This window comes from Salmo salar, chromosome 01 (assembly GCF_965601325.2).
Source record: "Salmo salar chromosome 01, fSalSal1, whole genome shotgun sequence".
Classification (NCBI taxonomy): Eukaryota; Metazoa; Chordata; class Actinopteri; order Salmoniformes; family Salmonidae; genus Salmo; species Salmo salar.
Genome location: NC_138291.1, coordinates 98024757 through 98052090, shown reverse-complemented (window position 1 = coordinate 98052090; position 27334 = coordinate 98024757). Strand labels below are relative to the sequence as shown.

Here is a 27334-nt window from a genome sequence, read left to right as displayed (position 1 = left end):
AGTTGCACACACACACACACACACACACACACACACACACACACACACACACACACACACACACACACACACACACAAAATAATGCATAGGCAATCTGTGCAAGCACTCCCACATATTTCCAAGATGCTGAGGCAGGTGTTTCAGTAAAGGCTGCCATGTAAAATGTGGCCTACTGTCAACTAAAATGAACTAGATTGTAAAACCTCATAAATGAAATGGCTTGCCTGATCTTCTTCTTTGCTTCAGCAGACCCAAAGCTAATGAGAGACCTTTACTTTGATACATGGCTGCATCGACAGTCAGAAAGAATAGGGAGGCAAGACAACAGCCCAGGGCAATAAACAACAAAAAGGACTGGATCAATCAGGATAAGACAGAGTAGTATTCTGGTCCCAGATGACTGCACTATTATTTACAGTCAGGCCAGACCAGACCATACCATACCAGACAAGGCCAGGCCAGACCAGCAAACACAGATGTATATATCTAACTTTTCACAAAAGGAAAGATCAAACACAAGGATCCTTTCTTTAAATTATGTACAGCTAGGCTGCACAGGAATCCCATTGAAATCTCTTTATGTTTTTGGTATGGGAGTGATTACTCATCACTAGCAGGCTACATTTTATATAACCACACAATGAATTGATCTTGTGTATCCATTCCTTGAGGGCACCATGGCCTCAGACAACATCCCTTGCTAATATTAGACCTGATTACAATACCAACAGATAGCGCAGACACTGTCCGTGTCCGAATACCAATACTAGCTTACTACATACTGAAACGGCATACTATGTACTCATTGTTGCACACTATTTAGCATATACCATTTAGTAAAATGTATGCAGTATGCCACGACCGCAACGCAGTAGAGGCTCCTGACTGGCTGAGTAGGTGGGGCGGGGTCAAGTGCGGGTGGATCTTTCCAAATTCAACAGACATGCATCGCATTGGCCAGCCTGATAATAGTTTGTTTTCAATTCAATACATTTCTCTAAACTGGTTATAGGCAGACTATCACATTGGACCCAATGGAGTTATAGGCCTACTCAGGCTGCTTATAGGCAGACTATCACATTGGACCTATACCGTAGTAGACCATATATCCCATCTATCCTATTTAAAAAATGTTTCAAATTGTCACATCCTGACCCTTGTAAGAGGTCATTTTCCATAGTAGAGTGGTCAGGGCGTGACAGGTGGTTGTTTTGGGTTTTCTGTTTATGTGGGCTTTTCTAGATTTCTATTTCTATGTTTTGTTTTCTATGTTTTGGCCGGGTATGGTTTCCAATCAGAGGCAGGTGTCGATCGTTGTCTCTGATTGGAAGCCATACTTAGGCAGTCTGTTTTTCCTTCGGGTTTTGTGGGTAGTTTTCCGTTTTAGTCTTAGTACCTGACAGGACTGTTCTTGGTCGTTTTCCTGTTTTGTCAAGTGTCGTCATTAAAAGCATTGAAAATGAGCACTATCCACGCTGCGTCTTGGTCTCCATTTCACGACCCCTGTGACACAAATGTTCAAATCAAAAGGCTTTTGCACAGAAAAACGTAGACATTCAGGTGTGTTGCAAATTCAGAACCGCAGGACAGCAACATAATAAACTAAAGCACAGATCAGAATAACTGCTAAGGCTTGATCCATAAATGTAATAATTAAATAGGTAGCCTACAAAACTAAAACAATCCATATGTTCAAATCAAAAGTCCTGGGCTGGTTTTCCCAAAAGCATCGTAGCACTAAAATAATCTTAATTCCATTGAAACTAAAAGGATGAAACATGGTCTTAGTGCTACGATGCTTTTGGGAAACCCAATAACTCTAACGCAGCCACATCCCAAGTCCCCGGTGCCGACACGTTCAGAAATCAAAAGGTGGTTTAGTATTTTGTTTAAAAGCTCGGGCGAAGGCCAAGAGAACAAGAAACACTTTTCAATGAGAAAACAGAAATCCACTTTGGGTAAAAAATACATTTTAAAAAGGCTTCTGTTTTCTAAAATGTAGCCTATGATACAATACTCGAGACGATACAAAAATGGCTTAGCCTACATTTGAACACCATCGCTATTCGGCATCTTCCCAATTATGTAGCCTAGTTCTATTGTTTGGCTACTTGATGAGAACTAGGGCCTATCACTCGCAGCCCACCTCTCCCAATGCATTGTGGAAAAGTATGCATCAAATCCTACTAGATGAAGAGCTGAAATTATAAGAACGTCCTGGCATTTAAACCATACAAGATTTTTTTTAAATGCACATACTTAAAACTTTCTATTTTGGCATCATGAGAATGCATCATGCTCTATTGTGTAGTTTTGCGTTAATGGGTCCATTTTGGGAGCTCATCCCCCTATCTAATTGATCAGCTGTTGTCAAAGCCTTAATCAGTATGACATCTGGGCATTTCAAGTATACTCGATTTTCAAAATGTCACATACTATAAAACATCATTTTTTTTGCGTACTCAATGGCCTACTATTTAGGTCGCAAGTATGGGTATTCAGACACGGTCAGTGTCTGGTAATTTGGGGGGAAATGTGACTATGCAATAGGAAGACTTCAAACTAAACTACTGGGCACACATTGAGGGTACAATGGCTTATTCCCAGGGGCGTGTTGCTGCTTCATGCTGACTGTCTGTATGACTCATGCTGACTGTCTGTATGGAGACAATTCACTTTGAAGTTTGTACCAGAATGGACTACTTTTCCTGTGCTCATACATGAAAAACATATTGATGTGTCACTCACTTACCTAACCACAATGTGCTACTATGCCTACTGCTCACATAGAATAGCATTTGTATTGCCATCCTTTAATCAGCATATCCTTATATGATCTCAGTTAGACTATGGACCCGTAATAACATGGCTTTATTCATAAATGCAATAATTATTATTTGGTGACAGAACAAAATAACTATCACAAAGGACTCAGCACTTAGATGGCTGTCTAGGTGAGATACGTCTAGGTGAGATACGTCTAGGTGAGATACGTCTAGGTGAGATACGTCTAGGTGAGATACGTGTAGGTGAGATACGTCTAGGTGAGATACGTTTAGGTGAGATACGTGTAGGTGAGATACGTCTAGGTGGGATACGTCTAGGTGGGATACGTCTAGGTGGGATACGTCTAGGTGGGATACGTCTAGGTGGGATACGTCTAGGTGGGATACGTCTAGGTGAGATACGTCTAGGTGAGATACGTGTAGGTGAGATACGTCTAGGTGAGATACGTCTAGGTGAGATACGTGTAGGTGAGATACGTGTAGGTGAGATACGTCTAGGTGAGATACGTCTAGGTGAGATACGTCTCGGTGAGATAAGCAATCTCATCCATTTTTGTTTCATTCAAGAGCCCCAGGGATAGGCTAAGATAGCTATTGTTCAATTTTGCAGTCAGCCTAACAGTCCATTTGTTAGTGAACCGTATTGCTGGGTGCTACAGTATGGGGACAGGAAAACTTATAGGGAGAATGGCTATGGAAAACAAGCTCTACAGACTAACTCTGTTTGACCAAATTAACTCAAAGAGCCCCTATCTTCACAAAACATTGCCTTGTAGACAGCACCCAGACTGCACATAGACAGCACATAGACAGCACCCAGACAGCACCCAGACAGCACCTAGACAGCACCCAGACAACACCCAGACAGCACATAGACAGAACCCAGACAGCAGCCACACAGCAGCCAGACATCGCTTAGACAGCACCCAGACAACACATAGACAGCACATAGACATCACCCAGACAGCACATAGACAGCACCAAGACAGCACCTAGACAGCATCCAGACAGCTCATCTATCACCTGAGCAGCTTGTGGGAAAAACCAAACCGTGCAATAATCCTGCACCCTAAACTGAGCCTGATTGTGATCAGTATGTAAACCCTTATTTAATACACATGCTCATTGCATATGACCTACATATGGAAATACATGCTTGGCGTGCTGTATGTTTACTCAGATAGGCTTCACAATATAGACTGTAATTGATGTCTGTAATACTATTGATATTAAAATGTCTTACAGTACATGTTTTAAGTGCAGCATGGCATAATTGTTTACATTTAAAATAGCAATGAAAACTTATTTTCAAGTGAATCCCGATTATGCATCCGTTCACATCCATTCACGTCCAATTTGTAAGTAGCTCTGGATAAGAGCGTCTGGTAAATGACGTAAATGTAAATGTAAAACAATAGATTACAATCCTTTTACAATGTCATTGATACAGTGGGGGGGGGGAAGTATTTGATCCCCTGCTGATTTTGTATGTTTGCCCATTTACAAAGAAATGATCAGTCTATAATTTTAATAGTAGGTTTATTTGAACAGTGAGAGACAGAATAACAACAACAAAAATCCAGAAAAACGCATGTCAAAAATTGTATACAATTATTTGCATTTTAATGAGGGAAATAAGTATTTGACCCCTCTGCAAAACATGACTTAGTACTTAGTGGCAAAACCCTTGTTGGCAATCACAGAGGTCAGCCCTTTCTTGTAGTTGGCCACCAGGTTTGCACACATCTCAGGAGGGATTTTGTCCCACTCCTCTTTGCAGATCTTCTCCAAGTCATTAAGGTTTCGAGGCTGACGTTTGGCAACTCGAACCTTCAGCTCCCTCCACAGATTTTCTATGGGATTAAGGTCTAGAGACTGGCTAGGCCACTCCAGGACCTTAATGTGCTTCTTCTTGAGCCACTCCTTTGTTGCCTTGGCCGTGTGTTTTGGGTCATTGTCATGCTGGAATACCCATCCACGACCCATTTTCAATGCCCTGGCTGAGGGAAGGAGGTTCTCACCCAAGATTTGACGGTACATGGCCCCGTCCATCGTCCCTTTGATGCGGTGAAGTTGTCCTGTCCCCTTAGCAGAAAAACACCCCCAAAGCATAATGTTTCCACCTCCATGTTTGACGGTGGAGATGGTGTTCTTGGGGTCATAGGCAGCATTCCTCCTCCTCCAAACACGGCGAGTTGAGTTGATGTCAAAGAGCTCCATTTTGGTCTCATCTGACCACAACACTTTCACCAGTTGTCCTCTGAGTCATTCAGATGTTCATTGGCAAACTTCAGATGGGCATGTATATGTATTCTTGAGCAGGGGGACCTTGCGGGCGCTGCAGGATTTCAGTCCTTCACGGCGTAGTGTGTTACCAATTGTTTTCTTGGTGACTATGGTCCCAGCTGCCTTGCGATCATTGACAAGATCCTCCCGTGTAGTTCTGGGCTGATTCCTCACCGTTCTCATGATCATTGCAACTCCACGAGGTGAGATCTTGCATGGAGCCCCAGGTCGAGGGATATTGCCAGTTCTTTTGTGTTTCTTCCATTTGCAAATAATCGCACCAAATGTTGTCACCTTCTCACCAAGCTGCTTGGCGATGGTCTTGTAGCCCATTCCAGCCTTGTGTAGGTCTACAATCTTGTCCCTGACATCCTTGGAGAGCTCTTTGGTCTTGGCCATGGTGGAGAGTTTGGAATCTGATTGATTGATTGCTTCTGTGGACAGGTGTCTTTTTTACAGGTAACAAGCTGCGGTTAGGAGCACTCCCTTTAAGAGTGTGCTCCTAATCTCAGCTCGTTACCTGTATAAAAGACACCTGGGATCCAGAAATCTTTCTGATTGACAGGGGGTCAAATACTTATTTCCCTCATTAAAATGCAAATCAATTTATAACATTTCTGACATGCGTTTTTCTGGATATTTTTGTTGTTATTCTGTCTCTCACTGTTGAAATAAACCTACCATTAAAATTATAGACTGATCCTTTCTTTGTCAGTGGGCAAACGTACAAAATCAGCAGGGGTCAAATACTTTTTTTCCCCCACTGTAGATGTTCATAGAAATCTCTGACTCAACTGTTTAACATAACATACTCCCTCAAGTAGCGGTAGTCTACTGAAAAGCAGCACGGAAAAATGACCTGCTATGAACAATAAGGTATATATTATTATTATTAATCATAGTATTATTATAAGCTATATTGATATAGGTCCCTGGTGATTTAGCATACATGCAACAATGTCATGATGGATTCAATCATAACATTCTCTAGGGATATGGGGAATCTGCACTAATGGTGACCCTACTGGTTGGTGCCAGACATAAGGATGTGGACATCAATAGATGACATGGGACACTGAATTCATTGGTCACAGTCATGCACCATCTAGGATCTGGTCCATATATGGCAGTAGCAGTGAAAGGAGGCTAGATTTCTCCAGACACAAAAATACATGTATGTTTAATTTTAGAAAAACATGATGCATAAGCGGAAAAGTGTATGTTAAGCTCATACAGGTTATTATAGAGCAAGTAAAGCAAATGTTTGATTCAGTAAATACCCTGACCACAGCCTGTGAAGCTGAAACATTAGCTCCACCTTGCTCGGCTCTGGCCTTACTAGTGACATTAGCACTTGACTAGCCATGCCAAGTTAACTATGACACCACCTCTAATGTTGTCCAGAGATGACCTTCCTATTTTCACAGGACTATAAAAATAGCCATGTCACTCACACAGAAACAGAGACTGGCACGTGGAAAGATACCATACATACTGGCAAAGATAATAGGCCAATGTCACACCCCAAAACGGATGTGAAGTTGATTGCATGTAGTTTGAGACACTTATTCTACATGTGGAAAAAGTGGACGTTGTTGTTCTATAACATGGCTGATGAAATAGATGCAACTAACCTACCTATGGTATAACTACAATTATAAACTGGTGGTTCGAGCCCTGAATGCTGATTGGCTGACAGCCGTGGTATATCAGACCGTATTCCACCGGTATGACAAAACATTTATTTTTACTGCTCTAATTACATTGGTAACCAGTCCATAATAGCAATAAGGCACCTCGGGGTTTGTGGTATATGGCCAATATACCACTACTAAGGGCTGTATCCAGGCACTCTGAGTTGCGTTGTGCACAAGAACAGCCCTTAGGCGTGATATTGGCCATATAGCACACCCCCTTGGGCCTTATTGCTTAATTATCCCTCTCCTTAAAAACAAGAGCCCATAATTCTTTCAGGCAATTAACCCATAAACCTCTAGTAAAACAGACCTGGTGGAAGCTTCAGTTCTATTCTTAGTGTGTATAACAACACTATTATAACAACACTATTATAACAACACTGAAAAGGGAACTGGCCTCATGGCAGTGTCTATGGCAGAGTGAAGTAGGAGGGTCTCATGATCAACATACAAAACGCTGTAGTAAAGTGAACTCATTTCCCAAGCTTCCTCTTGCCTGTTAAGAAACAATGGCAGGGCCGGACAACAAAGTCCTCAAACATAAAAAAATGAAGTTATTCTTGAAGAAAACAACCTTGTTGTTAACAAGAGGTCATTCAGACTAGACTCTAAAAAGAGCTTCATGAGTGGCATGAGGACCTTGATAATAATTTTAAGTATACTGTAAAATTCATGCAGAACTATATTTAAAGTACACTAACTAAAGCATGGTAAAATGGGTCAGTACTTAGGCGTAGGCTACTTCAGTGTGCTGCCTGTCCAGTCATCCAATGAGTCGGACACAGCTGCCTACAGCCAGTGGTTACAGTTGGAGGAGTGCTGGCTATGATTATCAGTGGCACAGGTCCAACACTTGAATTCCTGCAGGAGGAGACAACGTTTCAAAATCAGATGGTCACTGTCCCGCTCTCAAAGAATACCAGTCTGTTTCACACTGTCCCGCTCTCAAAGAATATCAGTCTGTTTCACACTGTCCCGCTCTCAAAGAATACCAGTCTGTTTCACACTGTCCCACTCTCAAAGAATACCAGTCTGTTTCACACTGTCCCGCTCTCAAAGAATACCAGTCTGTTTCACACTGTCCCGCTCTCAAAGAATACCAGTCTATTTCACACTGTCCCGCTCTCAAAGAATACCAGTCTGTTTCACACTGTCCCGCTCTCAAAGAATACCAGTCTGTTTCAGACAGATAAATGGCTGTTTAATGCAGGAGCTGTACCAGAAGTTCTGTGTAGCTTTAATAAATCGGTTTAAGGTTCTAGCTATTGTAAGCCAATCAATTTGTCTGACTATTGTGTTTATAAAATGTTTATATAGTATTATTTCACAGACCACCGCCTGCCTGATTCACATTAGTTTATCACTTTTCATGAGCATAATGGACAAAGCAGAATCTCGAGCTTTTCTGATAAAAAAAAAAGAGAGCTCTATTCGAAACACCCATCTAATTCATGGGAGTTTGACATTAGGTGACGTCTTGAAAGAGGTTCGAGATTGTCTCATGGAGAGGACTATGCATTCCCAATTAAACCAAAAATATCAAATTATTCAGATGCATTGGCAGCACTTTTTAAGTTGAAGTCTTGTGTGGTGAAAAAAACCTATACATTACACAAAGAGAGCCGATGTGAAGTAAACCAGGTCACCGAGACAAGCTGTCTGGCTTCAAAATAAAGCCCCCACACTACAGAACACACAAGGGCTTCATCTCTGGAAAAAAAAATACCAACCCGAAAAGAAAGGCATATACGCAGAAAAAGAGGACAGTCCGATTCCCGACCGGTCCAGTACTGTCTAGCCTGAGCATAGCCTGGTTGGCTAAAGCTAAAGGCAAGCATTAGACTATCAAATTGTATCAACTGAAGGAAATGTAGCAAATAATCAAACACTACAGTAGCTACAGGTCAGCGTTATCTTCTCAGATACACAGTAGCCGATTACATGGCAAGGGAGATTTGCAACAATGCAGCAAGCCCACAAAAGCTGGAGAAGTGGCCGTGCATGCAGCATGACAATACACTGCCACCAGCCTAACCAGTCTCACTACTCTCTCTGTTTCTCTCTCTCTCTACATAACGTTAGCCAATAAAACATCAGCCTTTATATGCTAATAATTCTGCACAGCCCCATTGTGAATTTTGAGTTGTATAATTTAAGACTTTCACCTGTTCTTTCATAATTCACAAGTATGCCCTGGAATGAAAACGTTGTAGCCAATTGCATCATGGTTCCAGTTACATTGTCAGAAAGTAGGCCTAAAAACAGAAAAGGTGGAGTGGGAATTCCAAGAACTGCATTTATTTATTCATTTGTACAGTTGGTTTACTTGGAAGCAATACAGCATTCTCTCCTAGACAATCATACAGCTGTGGAAAACGTTTTATTATCTTGCATTTCTAACTTACCTTTTATTTACTGCTCTATTTCGCTGGCTTTTATGGTGGAGGCTTGCAATATCCAATGGAACTGTACACTGATCTCGGTGCCCAGACCTAGTAGCCTATCTATGTACGTTGGTCTTCTCTCAGTTGCTCAGCAATAACGCTTTTCCTTACAAATAAGCAGTTTCCTACATCCTCCACGAGTCGCCAGCGTCTGCAGTTCCAGCTCGACCCGGTGGGCGTGTTTTCCAGATTGATTGGCAATAACAATAAATGCATCTATCAAAAACAAAGATGTTCAACAATTTTGTGACATTCTGCTAATAAATCCGATACATATGTATTAGTGTACATTGTTTTGGCCGAATAAAAGCTATTTTATGTGATTGTGAACACTGATCTCGCGACCATATCAATCTGATAGGCCTACCAACGCGACATTGTGGTTGTAGTTTTTATTTTAAACAGTTCAACAAAAGTTGAGTATCACCTAAAACTACAAGTTCCAAGGCCCATTGCTTGGTTCAGGAAAGTATTTGGAAAGCTGCTTGATTCAACGGTTGAAGTTGAAGCTAGACATACGTAATCTCTGCTGATATCTACATGGTAGCAACGTTTTTGTATGTGTAACTTAGATAGCTAAATACATCAAGGACACACATATAGATACTTTCACACGTTATCCATGAAGCCACAGTTCGATTATGTTGAGGCTAGGAGGAAGAAGAGTTGGGAGCGTATCAAAATAAACTGAAGAGGTAACGTTAGGCTAGCTAGCTAAAGATGAGGGTTGAGTTTAGCCAGAACATTTAGCGCTATAACTAACGTTGGCTAGCTGGTCTTTTTGTTGTATTTGTGGTTGACATTAGCCATAGGCCTAGCTACTTCAGGTGTTGCAAGAGCTGGCTAAATAAGAAAACATCCCCAAATTTACTCTCTAGCCTGTCTCTTCTCAAAATATAGATACAATGTAATTTGTTTGTTATTGAGCCGTGCAAATACACAGTCATATCTGTTACACAGTAAACCTTTCAACATGATGATTTGACCCCGAAAGAGAGCCAACCGCAGCATCCAGCAGCTCAGATGAAGAAGGCATGCAACCAGGCAGGACTACTGGAGAGGACTCATGAACCGAAGGCAACAGAGTGAAGCTGGTACTTGGGTGTGCAGGCTTTCATTCCAGCCCTACAGTAACACACCTAGCTAATTTAATTTATCATAGTCCAGATTGAGGACTCTCATACTCCAGACTCAGGACTATGCTTAGCTGAATACTTTAATCAGATGTGTAAGGGATGGGCTGGAGCAAAAACCTGCGCCCCTTTTGCAGTTCTCCAGGACTGGAATTGGAGAACCCTGCAAAAGACACAAAGCATCATGGATCAGGGTGATCCCATGCCAGGATACACCCAAACTATTTTTGGTATCCAATTGTTCTGGCAATTCTCACAGAGAAGCTTCACTGGGAGGAACGATTTTTGATATGCTTTTTACATTTGTAACACAATTATTTTGAAAATCATAAATAAAGTGGCCATCTTAGGCCCCGTTTAGACCTATACATGCTTCCTGTACAACCCATTGATCTGTGAACCATACACGATAAAGACAAAACCTTGGTGTCAATATTCTCCAAATAGTGTGCTTTATTTGCAGAAGTTTTTATGTGACCTTTATTTGCAGACGTTTGTATATGAGAATTACCAGAACAGTCTGAGATACCAGAAGTATTTTCTGGCCATGCTGGCGTGGAATCGTCCATCAGCACTGATTTCCCAGAATTACATGCTCACTTCATTACACATATCCTTGGATGTTTTGTAACTGTTGGGACTGTTGTAGTCAGTGCAGAGGAGCACTCCACTGGCCACGTCAATTAAAAACGTTTACTTTGATCCAAGGTGGTTTATTATATGAAGTAATTCTTCGCTGCTTAGATTACATTGTTGCAACTATAACAGAGATTCTGTAGTAATAGAGTTAACAGTGCACAGTAAGACTCACTATATATACATAAGCTTCGCTCCACAGGTAATATTCCACTTCGCTACATTACAACGGCTTGATTTGTTTGATCTGAGCAATTCTTCTTAGCTAGCTACATAGCCGTCTTTGTATCTAAGATAATTGTGTAGTTTAGAGTAACTGAGTAATTATCGAGGCTAGCTATCTTCGTCCTCCTAACGTAGTCAACACTGCTAGCTGCTAGCTAGCTAGTCATCACTGTTAGCTAGCCAACTTCTACCGACTAACAGCACCGCAGAAACTATTACATTACAACGCAACGACTTGATTAGTGTGGTGTTAGTTAGCCAGCTACATAGTTGTCTGTGCTGTCTCTGTATCTAAGATAATTGTGTAGTTTGAGTTTGAGTATTATCGAGGTGTGCTAGCCAGCCGCGACGCGGCGCCAGACTTACTCAACACACCTAGTCATCATTAACCCACTGCCAGATAGCCATCCGTTACCGACTAGCAGCGCTGTAGTTACTAATACTTCACAACGGAACGATTTGACTAGTGCAGTGTTACCTAGCGAGCTACCTAGTTGTCTTTGTCATAGTTTGATAATTGTTAATTGATAATTGTTAGCTAGCCAGCCATCGAGGTTAGCTAGCCAGCTATTTCCGTCCCCCGCGACGCCATTTTTCCTAACCTAGCCAACTATTACCGACGAGCAGCATTGTTGAAACTAAATACACTACAAGGAACGTCTTGATTAGTGTTATGTTAGCTAGCTAGCTACAAAGTTGCTTTGTATCATGACAAGGTGTAGTACTGAAACTACCGAGGTTACCTAGCCAGCTACACGTTCAAAGTCAACAACGCAGCCACTGCTAGCTAGCCTACTCCACCAGCCAGCAGTACTGTATCATTTTTGTCAATAACATTTTTGCAACGTAAGCTTAACTTCCTGAACATTCGAGACGTGTAGTCCACTTGTCACTCCAATCTCATTTGCATTAGCGTAGCCTCTTCTGTAGCTTGTCTACTATGTGTCTGCCTATCCCTGTTCTCTCTCCTCTGCACAGGCCATACAAACGCTCCACACCGCGTGGCCGCTGCCGCTCTAACCTGGTGGTCCCAGCGCGCACGACCCACGTGGAGTTCCAGGTCTCCGGCAGCCTCTGGAACTGCCGGTCTGCGGCCAACAAGGCTGAGTTCATCTCAGCCTATGCTACCCTCCAGTCCCTAGACTTCCTGGCGCTGACGGAAACATGGATCACCACAGATAACACTGCTACTCCTACTGCTCTCTCCTCGTCTGACTACGTGTTCTCGCATACCCCTAGAGCATCGAGCCAGCACTGGAATCCTCATCTCTCCCAAGTGGACATTCTCTCTTTCTCCCCTGACCCATCTGTCTATCTCCTCATTTGAATTCCATGCTGTCACAGTTACCAGCCCTTTCAAGCTTAACATCCTTATCATTTATCGCCCTCCAGGTTCCCTTGGAGAGTTCATCAATGAGCTTGACGCCTTGATAAGTTCCTTTCCTGAGGATGGCTCACCTCTCACAGTTCTGGGTGACTTTAACCTCCCCACGTCTACCTTCGACTCATTCCTCTCTGCCTCCTTCTTTCCACTCCTCTCCTCTTTCGACCTCACCCTCTCACCTTCCCCCCCTACTCACAAGGCAGGCAATACGCTTGACCTCATCTTTACTAGATGCTGTTCTTCCACTAATCTCATTGCAACTCCCCTCCAAGTCTCCGACCACTACCTTGTATCCTTTTCCCTCTCGCTCTCATCCAACACTTCTCACTCTCCCCCTACTCGGATGGTATTGCGCCGTCCCAACCTTCGCTCTCTCTCTCCCGCTACTCTCTCCTCTTCCATCCTATCATCTCTTCCCTCTGCTCAAACCTTCTCCAACCTATCTCCTGATTCTGCCTCCTCAACCCTCCTCTCCTCCCTCTCTGCATCCTTTGATTTCCTCTGTCCCCTATCCTCCAGGCCGGCTCGGTCCTCCCCTCCTGCTCCGTGGCTCGACGACTCACTGCGAGCTCACAGAACAGGGCTCCGGGCAGCCGAGCGGAAATGGAGGAAAACTCGCCTCCCTGCGGACCTGGCATCCTTTCACTCCCTCCTCTCTACATTTTCCTCTTCTGTCTCTGCTGCTAAAGCCACTTTCTACCACTCTAAACTCCAAGCATCTGCCTCTAACCCTAGGAAGCTCTTTGCTACCTTCTCCTCCCTCCTTAATCCTCCTCCCCCTCCCCCCCCTCCTCCCTCTCTGCGGATGACTTCGTCAACCATTTTGAAAAGAAGGTTGACGACATCCGATCCTCGTTTGCTAAGTCAAACGACACTGCTGGTCCTGCTCACACTGCCCTACCCTGTGCTTTGACCTCTTTCTCCCCTCTCTCTCCAGATGAACTCTCGCGTCTTGTGACGGCCGGCCGCCCAACAACCTGCCCACTTGACCCTATCCCCTCCTCTCTTCTCCAGACCATTTCCGGAGACCTTCTCCCCTACCTCACCTCGCTCATCAACGCATCCTTGACCGCTGGCTACGTCCCTTCCGTCTTCAAGAGAGCGAGAGTTGCACCCCTTCTGAAAAAACCTACACTCGACCCCTCCGATGTCAACAACTACAGGCCAGTATCCCTTCTTTCCTTTCTCTCCAAAACTCTTGAACGCGCCGCGCTTGGCCAGCTCTCTTGCTATCTCTCTCAGAATGACCTTCTTGATCCTAATCAGTCAGGTTTCAAGACTGGGCATTCAACTGAGACTGCTCTTCTCTGTGTCACGGAGGCTCTCCGCACTGCTAAAGCTAACTCTCTCTCCTCTGCTCTCATCCTTCTAGACCTATCTGCTGCCTTTGATACCGTGAACCATCAGATCCTCCTCTCCACCCTCTCCGAGCTGGGCATCTCCGGCACCGCGCACGCTTGGATTGCGTCCTACCTGACAGGTCGCTCCTACCAGGTGGCGTGGCGAGAATCTGTCTCCGCACCACGTGCTCTCACCACTGGTGTCCCCCAGGGCTCTGTTCTTGGCCCACTCCTATTCTCGCTATACACCAAGTCACTTGGCTCTGTCATATCCTCACATGGTCTCTCATATCATTGCTATGCAGATGACACACAATTAATCTTCTCCTTTCCCCCTTCTGACAACCAGGTGGCGAATCGCATCTCTGCATGTCTGGCAGACATATCAGTGTGGATGACGGATCACCACCTCAAGCTGAACCTCGGCAAGACGGAGCTGCTCTTCCTCCCGGGGAAGGACTGCCCGTTCCATGATCTCGCCATCACGGTTGACAACTCCCTTGTGTCCTCCTCCCAGAGTGCTAAGAGCCTTGGCGTGACCCTGGACAACACCCTGTCGTTCTCCACCAACATCAAGGCGGTGACCCGATCCTGTAGGTTCATGCTCTACAACATTCGCAGAGTACGACCCTGCCTCACACAGGAAGCGGCGCAGGTCCTAATCCAGGCACTTGTCATCTCCCGTCTGGATTACTGCAACTCGCTGTTGGCTGGGCTCCCTGCCTGTGCCATTAAACCCCTACAACTCATCCAGAACGCCGCAGCCCGTCTGGTGTTCAACCTTCCCAAGTTCTCTCACGTCACCCCGCTCCTCCGCTCTCTCCACTGGCTTCCAGTCGAAGCTCGCATCCGCTACAAGACCATGGTGCTTGCCTACGGAGCTGTGAGGGGAACGGCACCTCCGTACCTTCAGGCTCTGATCAGGCCCTACACCCAAACAAGGGCACTCCGTTCATCCACCTCTGGCCTGCTCGCCTCCCTACCTCTGAGGAAGCACAGTTCCCGCTCAGCCCAGTCAAAACTGTTCGCTGCTCTGGCACCCCAATGGTGGAACAAGCTCCCTCACGACGCCAGGACAGCGGAGTCAATCACCACCTTCCGGAGACACCTGAAACCCCACCTCTTCAAGGAATACCTGGGATAGGATAAAGTAATCCTTCTAACCCCCCCCTTAAAAGATTTAGATGCACTATTGTAAAGTGGCTGTTCCACTGGATATTATAGGTGAATGCACCAATTTGTAAGTCGCTCTGGATAAGAGCGTCTGCTAAATGACTAAAATGTAATGTAACTAGTGTAACGACCCTGGGTTTATACGCGCGGATATCGACTCTGCCGCTCGAGCATGCTTTTGCGGCACAGTCGATAGCGCGCTCGACTTCGGTCTAGAAGGTCGAGGGTTCGAGACCTGCTCCCTGCCTGTTTCATTACAATTACATTGGTGTCAGAAGTAGGATTAGTGTCACAATCAACATTTTACCTTTGTATTTGTAAAGGTTACATATACTAATTAATTATGTTGTGTTTCAGTCAATCAACTGTGATCACTCCTGCAAAAGAAACAAAAAGAGAAACTTCTCCTTCAAAGAGAAAATATTTTCCAAAGGTACTATCTTCAAGACTGTGCATAAGCATCTATGATAAGACTTAAAACCTCTTACATCTAGATGTGCCGCTAGCGGAACACCTCGCCAATATCCAATGATAGAGCGTGGTGCAAATGACAAACTCCTCAAAAATCCAAAAACTTCAATTTTCTCAAACATATGACTATTTTACACCATTTTAAAGACAAGACTCTCCTTTATCTAACCACATTGTCCGATTTCAAAAAGGCTTTACAACGAAAGCAAAACATTAGATTATGTCAGGAGAGTACCCAGCCAGAAATAATCACACACCCATTTTTCAAGCTAGCATATAATGTCACCAAAACCACAGCTAAATGCAGCACTAACCTTTGATGATCTTCATAAGATGACACTCCTAGGACATTATGTTATACAATACATGCATGTTTTGTTCAATCAAGTTCATATTTATATCAAAAAACAGCTTTTTACATTAGCATGTGACGTTCAGAACTAGCATACCCACCGAAAACTTCCGGTGAATTTACTAAATTACTCACGATAAACGTTCACAAAAAACATAACAATTATTTTAAGAATTATAGATACAGAACTCCTTTATGCAATCGCGGTGTCCGATTTTAAAATAGCTTTTCGGTGAAAGCACATTTTGCAATATTCTGAGTAGATAGCCCGGCCATCATGGCTAGCTATTTTGACACCCACCAAGTTTGGCACTCACCAAAATCAGATTTACTAGAAGAAAAATGGGATTACCTTTGCTGTTCTTCGTCAGAGTGCACTCCCAGGACTTCTACTTCAACACCCAATGTTGTTTTGGTTCCAAATAATCCATAGTTATATCCAAATAGCTGTGTTTTGTTCTTGCGTTCAAGACACTATCCGAAGGGTGATGCGCCGGCGCGTATCGTGAAAAAAAATTCTAAATATTCCATTACCGTACTTCGAAGCATGTCAAACGCTGTTTAAAATCAATTTTTATGCGATTTTTCTCGTAAAATAGCGATAATATTCCGACCGGGAGACCATGTTTTCGTTCAAACACTGAAAATAGAAAATGGAGTCTTCACATGCACGCGCGCACCCGTGTCATTGTTCTCAGAACGACCACTTTCCAAAACCCCTACTGTTTTTTGCCCAGGGACTGCAGAGTCATCATTCCCCATTTTGGCGCCTTCTGAGAGCCTATGGGAGCCTTAGAAAATGTCACGTTACAGCAGAGATCCTCTATTTTCGATAAAGAGGCTATAGAAGGACAACAAATGGTCAGACAGGGCCCTTCCTGTATGGAATGTCAGGTTTTGGCCTGCCATATGAGTTCTGTTATACTCACAGACACCATTCAAACAGTTTTAGAAACTTTAGGGTGTTTTCTATCCAAATAAAATAATTATATGCATGTTCTAGTTTCTGGGCAGGAGTAATAACCAGATTAAATCGGGTACGTTTTTTATCCGGCCGTGAAAATACTGCCCCCTATCCTAAACAGGTTAAGACAATGAACACAACGCAGATGTCTAGATGTCCTTTCCCTTTATCAGCCTAGGGCAATATATTTATTGATCACCGAAAACCCTATTGGAAATGTTATCACATCGTGATTGCATTATTGAGTTTAGACACTGGTGGTGTGGCAGACTAACTAGGTTTTTCCCCCAATTTCGGTGGGTGCAGCACTGTTATTGTCCCATTGTGAATTTGTTCATGACTGACACAGGCAATCCCTCTGTAATCCATTTTACCAGAGTTGTCAAGATAATGTGAGCTCTAGCATGCCTGCCGTTCAAGACCCGGTCCCCATTCTTTACAACCAGTCAGTACATCCAGCACCTGGAGGCTGAGGTCAAGTTCAGTAAGGTCTGTCTGATGAGCCCACCTCAGAGTCTCGTTACCACTGAGTCTCATGAAAGTTGTTCTTATGCAATTTGTTCACCAATGGATATTCATGTCATGTAATGAATTACAGTGGTAGATGTTCATCTTGTTGGACATTTATAATCCATAACGTTTCTACCGTTGTCTACTGTCCTAAGAAAGCACAGTTGTTTGTAGGTCTGTGTATTTCTTGTTGTTTGTGACTGTATCTGTTGTTTGTGACTGTGTATCTGTTTGTGACTGTGTACAGTGCATTCATTTAGTTACGTTACAGCCTTATTCTAAAATGGATTTAATAGTTTTTTCCCCCTCATGAATCTACACACAATACCCCATAATGACAAAGCAAAAACAGGTTTTTAGACCTTTTTGCAAATTTATAAAAGAAAAAAAACTGAAATATTACATTTACATAAGTATTCAGATCCTTAACTCAGTACTTTGTTGGCAGCGTTTACAGCCTCAAGTCTTCTTGGGTAATACGCTACAAGCTTGGCACACCTGTATTTGGGGAGTTTCTCCCATTCTTCTCTGCATATCCTTTCAAGCTCTGTCAGGTTGAATGGGGAGCGTCGCTGCACAGCTATTTTCAGGTCTCTCCAGAGATGTTAGATCGGGTTCTAGTCCGGGCTCTGGCTGAGCCACTCAACGACATTCAGAGACTTGTCCCGAAGCCACTCCTGCGTTGTCTTGGCTGTGTACTTAGTGTCGTTGTCCTGTTGGAAGGTGAACCTTCGCCAGAGGAAATCTTCAACAGAGAAACGCTGGAGCTCTGTCAGAGTGACCATTTGTAACGGCCGTCTGAAGGAGTAGACCAAGGCGCAGCGTGGTTAGTGCTCATCATGTATTTATTTTGATCTGAACACTGAAACACAGAAACCAATAACGACAGCCAAACAGTTCTGTCAGGTAAATAATACAAAACAGAAATTAACCACCCACACCACCCAAAGGAAAACAGGCTACCTAAGTATGGCTCCCAATCAGCGACAACGATGTACAGCTGTCCCTGATTGAGAGCCATACAAGGCCAAAACAAAGAAATACAAAACATAGAAAAAGGGACATAGAATGCCCACCCTAATCACACCCTAGCCTAACCAAAATAGAGAATGAAACCCTCTCTATGGCCAGGGCGTGACACCATTGGGTTCTTGGTCACCTCCCTGACCAAGGCGCTTCTCCCCCGATTACGATATTTCAGTTCTTTATTTTTAATACATTTGCAAAAAATTCTAAAGAATTATTTTTGCTTTGTCATCTGGTATAGTGCTGTAGATTTATGAGGAATAAACAACTATTTAATCAATTTTAGAATAAGGCTGTAATGTAACAAAATGTGGAAAAAGTCAAGGTGTCTGAATTCTTTCTGAATGCACTGTATCTGTTGTTTGTGACTGTATCTGTTGTTTGTGACTGTGTATCTGTTGTTTGTGACTGTGTATCTGTTGTTGTTTGGGACTGTGTATCTGTTGTTGTTTGGGACTGTGTATCTGTTGTTGTTTGGGACTGTGTATCTGTTGTTGTTTGAGACTATGTATCTGTTTGTCGCTGTAGCTGTTGTTGTTTGTGACCGTAGCTATTGTTGTTTGTGACTGTATCTGTTGTTGTTTGTCACTGTAGCTGTTTTGGGTGGGGCCAAGAGTACTAATCTGGAGAAGGTGATCCTATAGGCCTATAGCATACACCTCAAGGGGTGGGGCCAAGAGTATTCATCTAGAGGAAGCTGGTCTTTGGAGCTGGTCAAAATAGGATACCATCTGGTCCCTCAAATGGTATACTTAATTTTTTTCTAACTTTAGGAATAGCATCAAATCTTTGAGCCAAAGGGAGGCATGACAGATTTCCAATTCAATAAAATCCTTCTGCGGGCTAACAAGGAGGCAAAGGCAATAGCTTCTAGTTGTCTATTGGACTGGAAAGGATTTTATTCTGGTACTCCAAAAATATCTGTTTCTGCTCTGGGCTGCAACTCTATAATATCTGTTTCTGCTCTGGGCTGCAACTCTATAATATCTGTTTCTGCTCTGGGCTGCAACTCTATAATAGCTGTTTCTGCTCTGGCCTGCAACTCTATAATAGCTGTTTCTGCTCTGGCCTGCAACTCTATAATAGCTGTTTCTGCTCTGGCCTGCAACTCTATAATAGCTGTTTCTGCTCTGGCCTGCAACTCTATAATAGCTGTTTCTTCTCTGGCCTACAACTCTATAATAGCTGTTTCTGCTCTGGGCTGCAACTCTATAATAGCTGTTTCTGCTCTGTTTCTCAGTACTTTCTGAAGCATTTGATATATAGTGCCGTCAAAAAGTATTCTGACCGCTTCCCTTTTTCCAAATTTTGTTACGTTACAGCCTTATTCTAAAATTGATTCAATAATTTTTTTTCCCTCATCAATCTACACACAATACCCCATAATGACAAAGCGAAAACAGGTTTTTAGAAATTTTAGCAAATGTATTAAAAATAAAAAACAGAAACACCTTTTTACATGAATATGAATGTAGTGGACCGGTAATCTGCCAGACGGGGACAGGAGCAGAACATACAGTGTGGGTCAAGTCCACCAATGAGCTTTTACACCTGTCACATGTACCATCAATATTTGGGTAGAATTGGGATAATCTGGCCTTACTGTGATGGATACGGTGAAGTACCTTCTACTGTACAAGGCTGAGCCGGGCACAAGAGGATCTTCCATTTACCCTTAGTAAGGCATTATTCCAGACTTAATCAGAGATCTCTCCACCAAGTTTCTTTTCCCTATCAGATCAGATTTTACTAAGTGATCGGTTATCAAGAGACATGATTATCTAAAAAATATGATTCCCTTTAGTTGAAAGAGTGTTCTCAAAAGGGCTTCCAAACACAATCCGGGTGGTAGAATTGGAAAGGTGGGGCTTTGAGTGTGAATAAACTGCCGAATTTGGGAATACCTAAATAAACTTAAATGGTTAGATAACATTTGTTGGCAAAGTTGGCAAAATTGGCAAAGATGACGTCAATGTAGAGGTAAAAAACGTAGTAAGGCCATACCTCTGTCACAGCCTAAAAGCTGAATCCAGTTTAGCTGGAAGAGGGGATTATGACATATAGGACCTTGAATAGGAATTGAGTCCACATTTTAACAGTGCTGAAACCAATTGGATTAGATGTGAAGCTGAGAGAGGAAGAATGGAGGTGACTAAAGCTGCCAAAGAGGAACAGGAGTTGGCTTCTGTTTGAAATGTCTTTTCAATACAGCTACGCCCCAATTATTTGTTGTTCAAATTGTCATGGCAATAAATGATTGTATTCCCTCCCAGGTAAACAGCCTAGAGCAGACAATTTTCATCATCCTCTATTCATACATCCTGTTTATGTTGTTTTGATCATTCTATTCAGGAATGACCTGGCCAGCAGTCAGGAGTGTGAGGAGGTGATGGCAGTGCATAGGCTGCCTCTGTCTGAAGTGTGCCCAGAACGAGGTGGTGCATGCAGAGACACACGACAATGTCCAGGCCATCCAGAGAGTCACCAAGTCAGTGTGATCATGCATTTGTTTCCTGATCTTTTGTTCTTTATTGATCAGAGTAGTTGGGTTCCTTCAAGGTTTCTTCCATCTAATAACAGCAAACTACCAAGGGACATTTTTCCTGCCCATTGACGCCTAAGGTTTTGTCATTGATCACACTTTTTTCATTCCCATGTTGACTGGTAAGAGTCTGAGCTATGTCAAGGGAAGGTTGTTCAAATTGAGATGTCATCTCAATCAATCCAGTTTGCATCTGACATAATGCAATCAATTTTATTCCCCCCTTTAGCAAGGTTGTCAAGAATTTAGTCTCCATGTCAATCACAAATGATACATCTGGCTTTGACAGGGCATGGCATGTCTACAAGTGACATTGTTAGAAAACAAGTATCCTTACAACAGATATTTTATTTGCCCACATTGAAAAGTGTGTGTGTGTCCCACATAGAGCATGATGAGCTGGTGGGAGTGGGCTGCCTACCAGCAGGTCAAACTGGCTGAGGAGGCCAACCTGGAAAAGACCAGGGTGTCAAACAACCACTCACTAATGGAGCATTACTGAGCAACAGCAGCATCTACTGGTCCGGCTCCTCAACTACACACTTTAATGGCTTGGACCCCTCTGTACCTGATAGAATACAGTGCCTTGCAAAAGTATTCGTACCCTTGGATTTCTTCTACAAAGTGGGATTAAAATTAGTTTAATTGTAATTTTTTGACAACTATCTGCACAAAATTCTCTGTAATGTTAAAGTGAGTTTTTTATATATGTTTTTTTAAGATGAGTAGAAATTAAATAACTAAAATATAGTGCGTAATATATGTTGCGTAATTATTCTGCCCCTTTGTTTAGGAAAGCCTAAATTACTTCAGGAGTCAAATGTATCTTAACAAATCACATAATAAGTTACATGGACTTACTGTGTGAATAATAGGGGTTGACATGATTTTTTCATGACTAACCCTTCCTCTGTCCCCCATAAGTACAACATATGTAAGGTCCCTCAGTCAAGTATTGAATTTCAAACACAGATTCAACTACAAAGACCAGGGAGCTTTTGGAAAGCCTCATAAAGAAGGGCAGTGATTGATAGATGGTTAACAATAACAAATCAGACATTGAATATCTCTTTAAGCATGGTCAAGTTAATAATGATGCTGTGGATGATGTATTAAACCACCCAGACACCTCAAAGATCATTCTGAACTGAGCTGCAGGACAGGAATGAAACTGATCAGGGATGTTACCATGAGGCCATTGGTGATTTTAAAACAGTTACAGAATGTCTGTGATGGAAGAAAACTGAGGATGGATTAACAATAATGACTTAAATGACAAAGTGAAAAGATTAATACAAATATACAGAATAAAACAATTCTAATCAAATTAATCAGTTAATTCAAGTTGCCTCCTCTGTAATTCACCTGCCCCCAAAACAACGTAATGTAAAAACGTGCCTGATATTCTAAGAATGTATTCATTTTGGGCCGTCCCAGGTTTATGGTTTGCGCAGATGCTATTTTAGCATGTCAATCTTGGTGGGGCAAACAATGTTTTTTGTTGTTGATGCATGCCAGCGAAGCCACTACACAACTCTAAACAATACATTACATGCACTATAATGGTGACAAACGGTGGCCACATACTTTTAGTCTACATAAAGCTGTCCCGAGAGTGGCTGACTTGGTTTCTACTTTTTTCTACTGAGTCCTTGTGGATTTGTGTAACTGGATAAGAACCCCATTCTCCTTCAATTATAATGAATATCGACATGAGTTTGGACTTTTCAACCATACACAAACATTATTGCATTCATGTTCAGTAAATTCACAATGTTTGTTGTTATATATTTAACACTTAGCACTTAAGTATAAGCAAGTGCAAGCAAACGAGCTGCGATGAGGTAGACGAAATGGACAGCGACTAAAATTCAGATAGATATTAGTTCAGATAAATTCAGCAAGATGTTGAGGCCTTAACTATACTCTTCTTTATGTCACCACAGAGAGAGAAAGAGAGAGCGAGACCCAAACTCAGCGGTTAGCCTACCATTTGAAGTATTGTATTAGGCCTATGTGGTCTAAAAAGGAAAGACTATACAAACATGAAGATCCACTTTTATAGACAATATACAGACGCACTGAAATCACATTGCGCAAACGAAACAACCCTCGCAATATGAACTGGAATTGCATGGGTCTATTACTGAACTTTTTGATGAACAAAAATATTGAAATTGGAAGAGACTGTCACTGGCAAACATGGTTACGAGGAGGGGATACAACAATATAATGTTGTTGGGTCTGTAACTTTAACTTACCACTCTCTTCGTGCAGAAAGGCACCAGAGCTAATTCTAACACACAGTGAGATTTTTTTTATGCATCATTCTAACATTGCCTATAATTATTAATAAGATACTAATGAGATAGACCTACATAAGCATTATAACAATGCAGATGTACAAACTATGGCATATATGACAATAAGTGGTTAAGAGGCAAGCCAAAATTTAGATTAAGACATGAGCTAGCTGAACCCGATGTAGCCTCAATGCCGCCTATTTGTTCAACACTTCTGAAATAGACCTTGACATAATTTAGTACATGGGCCGTTCTTACAATATTCTCCCTGTACACCAAGGGGGCAGAAAAGCATAAGCAGACATTGAAAGTTACAATAGGGGCAGGTAAGCAGGCAATGGAAGCTGTTACAATATTCAATGATTACATATATCTAAAACTGGCTATAGGCTATATGTGCACAACCAAGTCCAAACAGTAGGCTAAATTAACAGGGGCACATAAGCAGACAATGAAAGCTCTTACAATGGGGGCAGGTATTTGAAGATGAGACTTCTCTAAAACAGGCTATAGGCTACATGTGCACCACCAAGTCAGAACAGTAGGCTACATTTTAAGGGGGGAAAGGGACCACATGGGCTACTAACTGCTTACTACACAACATACACTTAGTATTACTTTCTTAGCTACAGTATACATATCTCCCTGGCATATTACATCACTTATGTAGTGTTCTAGAAACATTTATGGACTCACAGTTGTTGTGCTGTGTTGACTTGAACAGGAAGTTGGCACGGCTGTCCTTGTAGGCATTCTCTGGAGGAAGTCATGCTCGATTGACAGCATGGCCAATGCATTTAACCTTTTCTGGCCCATGGAGTTGCTTATGAAGGATTTTATCCTTTTAAGGGTGGAAAAGTTTCTCTCTGTCTCAGCAGTTGTCATCAGAGTGGTGATGATGATTTTGAGAAGAGAGACTGTCTCAGACAAGGCCACCTGCAGGTTGTTCTCGTAGAGTGATTTCAATAAAGTAAGTGTTGTCTTTCTAGTGTGCAGTTCAGGATGCCGGTAGACTTATTCTGGTTGCCCACAGGCCATAGCTTGGTAGCACACTGGAGTTCTGCGGTCGGAAAGGAATCCTTCAGTAGCGTTTGGACACCACATATATTACCACTCATCACCGCTGCCCTGTCGTAGGTTTGAGCAACCAGCTTCTCCTTGACATTCAGTGGCACTAGGACTTGTTTGATGGTGTTGGTGCCAACACCAGTTTTGTATTTCACCTCTACAAACTCCAAAAACCTTTCACACACACTGTTGTCTGGTAACATGTAGCGCAGCACTATTACCATCTGTGATTTACAGGAGACGTCAGTGGTGTCGTCTGCCTCGTCTCAGACACCTCCTTAGCTATAGCTTCTCTGTACACTTCATACATGCAATCCAAAAGTTCATTTTGGATCGTGCTTGATGTACCCTTACAAATTGGTTGGTTGTCATAATGCCTTTGTAGCCTGTAATCTCCTTCATGGTCTCAAAAATACACCTGAAAACGCCTGGGTTCATGGAGTCGGCCGACTCATCATGGCCTCGCAGTGCTGTCTCACAATTGCTACACAATTTAATGCATGCTATAATTGTGTCAAGTACGTACCTATTCTCCTCCGTTTGTTGGTTGTGAAGTTCGATGGCTCGTCTATATGTCTAGCTGAGCCACAACGTTTGATTTCCCCAGTAATCCCAGTTTAAATGTGATGCACAATTCTCCAGTTTTGAGACCCTTTCAGACAGATGTTTTAAATCCTTATACCCAGAGTTGTACCACACACCGTCTCCACTGAATAGCAGGCAGGGGACGCAAAATAGTGATTGCTTTGAGATGCTTGAAGTTAGCCACTGCTTCCTTCCAAACCACTCATTGTTGAATTTGCAATTTCCGACTTGTTGTGTAATGTTTATGTCTAATGGCCGAAAGAGCACCGAGACGTTTTATCTGTAATTTGTCTTTATATGACAAGGCTGGAAAAGGATTTGCCAGTAGATTGTCGACTTCACTCATGATGATGATTGCTTGCTTGCTAGCTAAGATTATGAAAGTACTTTATTTATTTATTTTTTATTTCACCTTTATTTAACCAGGTAGGCAAGTTGAGAACAAGTTCTCATTTACAATTGCGACCTGGCCAAGATAAAGCAAAGCAGTTTGACACATACAACAACACAGAGTTACACATGGAGTAAAACAAACATACAGTCAATAATACAGTAGAAAAATAAGTCTATATATAATGTGAGCAAATGAGGTGAGATAAGGGAGGTAAAGGCAAAAAGTCCATGGTGACAAAGTAAATACAATATAGCAAGTAAAACACTGGAATGGTAGATTTGTAGTAGAAGAAAGTGCAAAGTAGAAATAATGGGGTGCAAAATAAATAAATACAGTAGGGGAAGAGGTAGTTGTTTGGGCTAAATTATAGATGGGCTATGTACAGGTGCAGTAATCTGTGAGCTGCTCTGACAGCTGGTGCTTAAAGCTAGTGAGGGAGATAAGTGTTTCCAGTTTCAGAGATTTTTGTAGTTCGTTCCAGTCATTGGCAGCAGAGAACTGGAAGGAGAGACGGCCAAAGGAGGAATTGGCTTTGGGGTTGACCAGAGAGATATACCTGCTGGAGCGCGTGCTACAGGTGGGTGCTGCTATGGTGACCAGTGAGCGGAGATATGGAGGGACTTTACCTAGCAGGGTCTTGTAGATGACCTGGAGCCAGTGGGTTTGGCGACGAGTATGAAGCGAGGGCCAGCCAACGAGAGCGTACAGGTCGCAGTGGTGGGTAGTATATGGGGCTTTGGTGACTAGTATCTGAGGACCAAAATGTTGACAGCTGCGCCATAAAGGTTGCAAAGTAAATGGGAGGAGATTTTTGATGTACCAATTCCATGGCATATGGTTTATGATCTGGTACAAAACACTACACTTGATTCAACACTTAGTGTTTTCAATTAAAATTATTATATACAATTATTGCCACCAACAGAATGCTTTATATATGGGGTATACAGCAATCAGCTCTGTAGATTTTGCCGCGAAGAGACAGAATCAATAGATAATTTATTCTGGTATTGCCCCTATGTAGCTTGTTCCTGGTTACAGGTTCAGGAATGGTTAAAAAATCACAACATGCACTTAAAATTAACCTTACAAATAGCAGTGTTGGGCGATTTGGAAAGCCATAGTCAATAAATAATATAATAATACTAATACTCTTTAGCTCACAATCTGTGGATAATATATACGATTAGAAAGGTTCAGAAATGTTGTAAAACATCAATGCACAATTGAAAAATATATGGCACATGGAAACCAAACGAGGGTGGTCTATAGTGATAGGCGGGATGGGCTGAGAGTGGCTGAGGGTTGGGATTAAAAATCTTATGTTTGGTAATGTATTATTGTTATGTGACTGCTTTATATAAAAGTACCATGTATGTAAAATGGATATGTAAATTGTATGTGTATGAAGCAAAAAAGCTGTAAAATAACTAAGATATTTGTCCTCTGAAGAGGGGGGTGGTGGAGGGGATAAATATATATATTTTTAAACATTTCATTTACTCTATGGCAGCATCCATGAGTTTGAATTTTCAAGCTCTGCTGGTAGATTTTGCGGTGACGTAGAGTCCCCATGAGTGACTGAACACTGAGCCAATCACGGCGCAACTAGAGAACATTACCAACCCCCACACTCTGTACTTCTGCTGGCTGCCCCACCACCACAGAAAGCACTGATCTAGGCTGAAACACCTGCATTTTGAAGCTGCCTTACACAAGAAAGCAAAAAAGAGACCATGCTTGTATGTGGCTTTATTAAATCAATATTACATTTTTTACATTGTTTGCAAACTGATATGTGACTTTGTAGCCTAGAGACCAACTCATGGCCATATTCCAATAGCACCAAGAATAGAACATATTGAAGATGCAATATTAGATTATTTAAAAACTATCTTTGCTATGTAACTACTTTGTCAAAAAAAGTACCATGTACTGTGTGTAAAATGTATATGTAAAACAAAGTTACTTTTGTCCTCTGAATAAATTATTATTGACCTCAGATCCCAAAGGC

The 27334-nt window shown here is 42.4% G+C and overlaps 1 protein-coding gene across 1 annotated transcript in view; it reads right to left on the bottom strand.

The window, feature by feature from the left end:
- LOC106610889 (centrosomal protein of 170 kDa) overlaps positions 1 to 9401 on the bottom strand; it is an 85751-nt gene extending 76350 nt beyond the window's left edge. Inside the window, exon 1 of the mRNA XM_014210552.3 lies at positions 9176 to 9401. The gene's annotated coding sequence lies outside the window, so the exon portion shown is untranslated. The remainder of the gene's footprint in view (positions 1 to 9175) is intronic.
- Positions 9402 to 27334: the final 17933 nt, after the last annotated feature.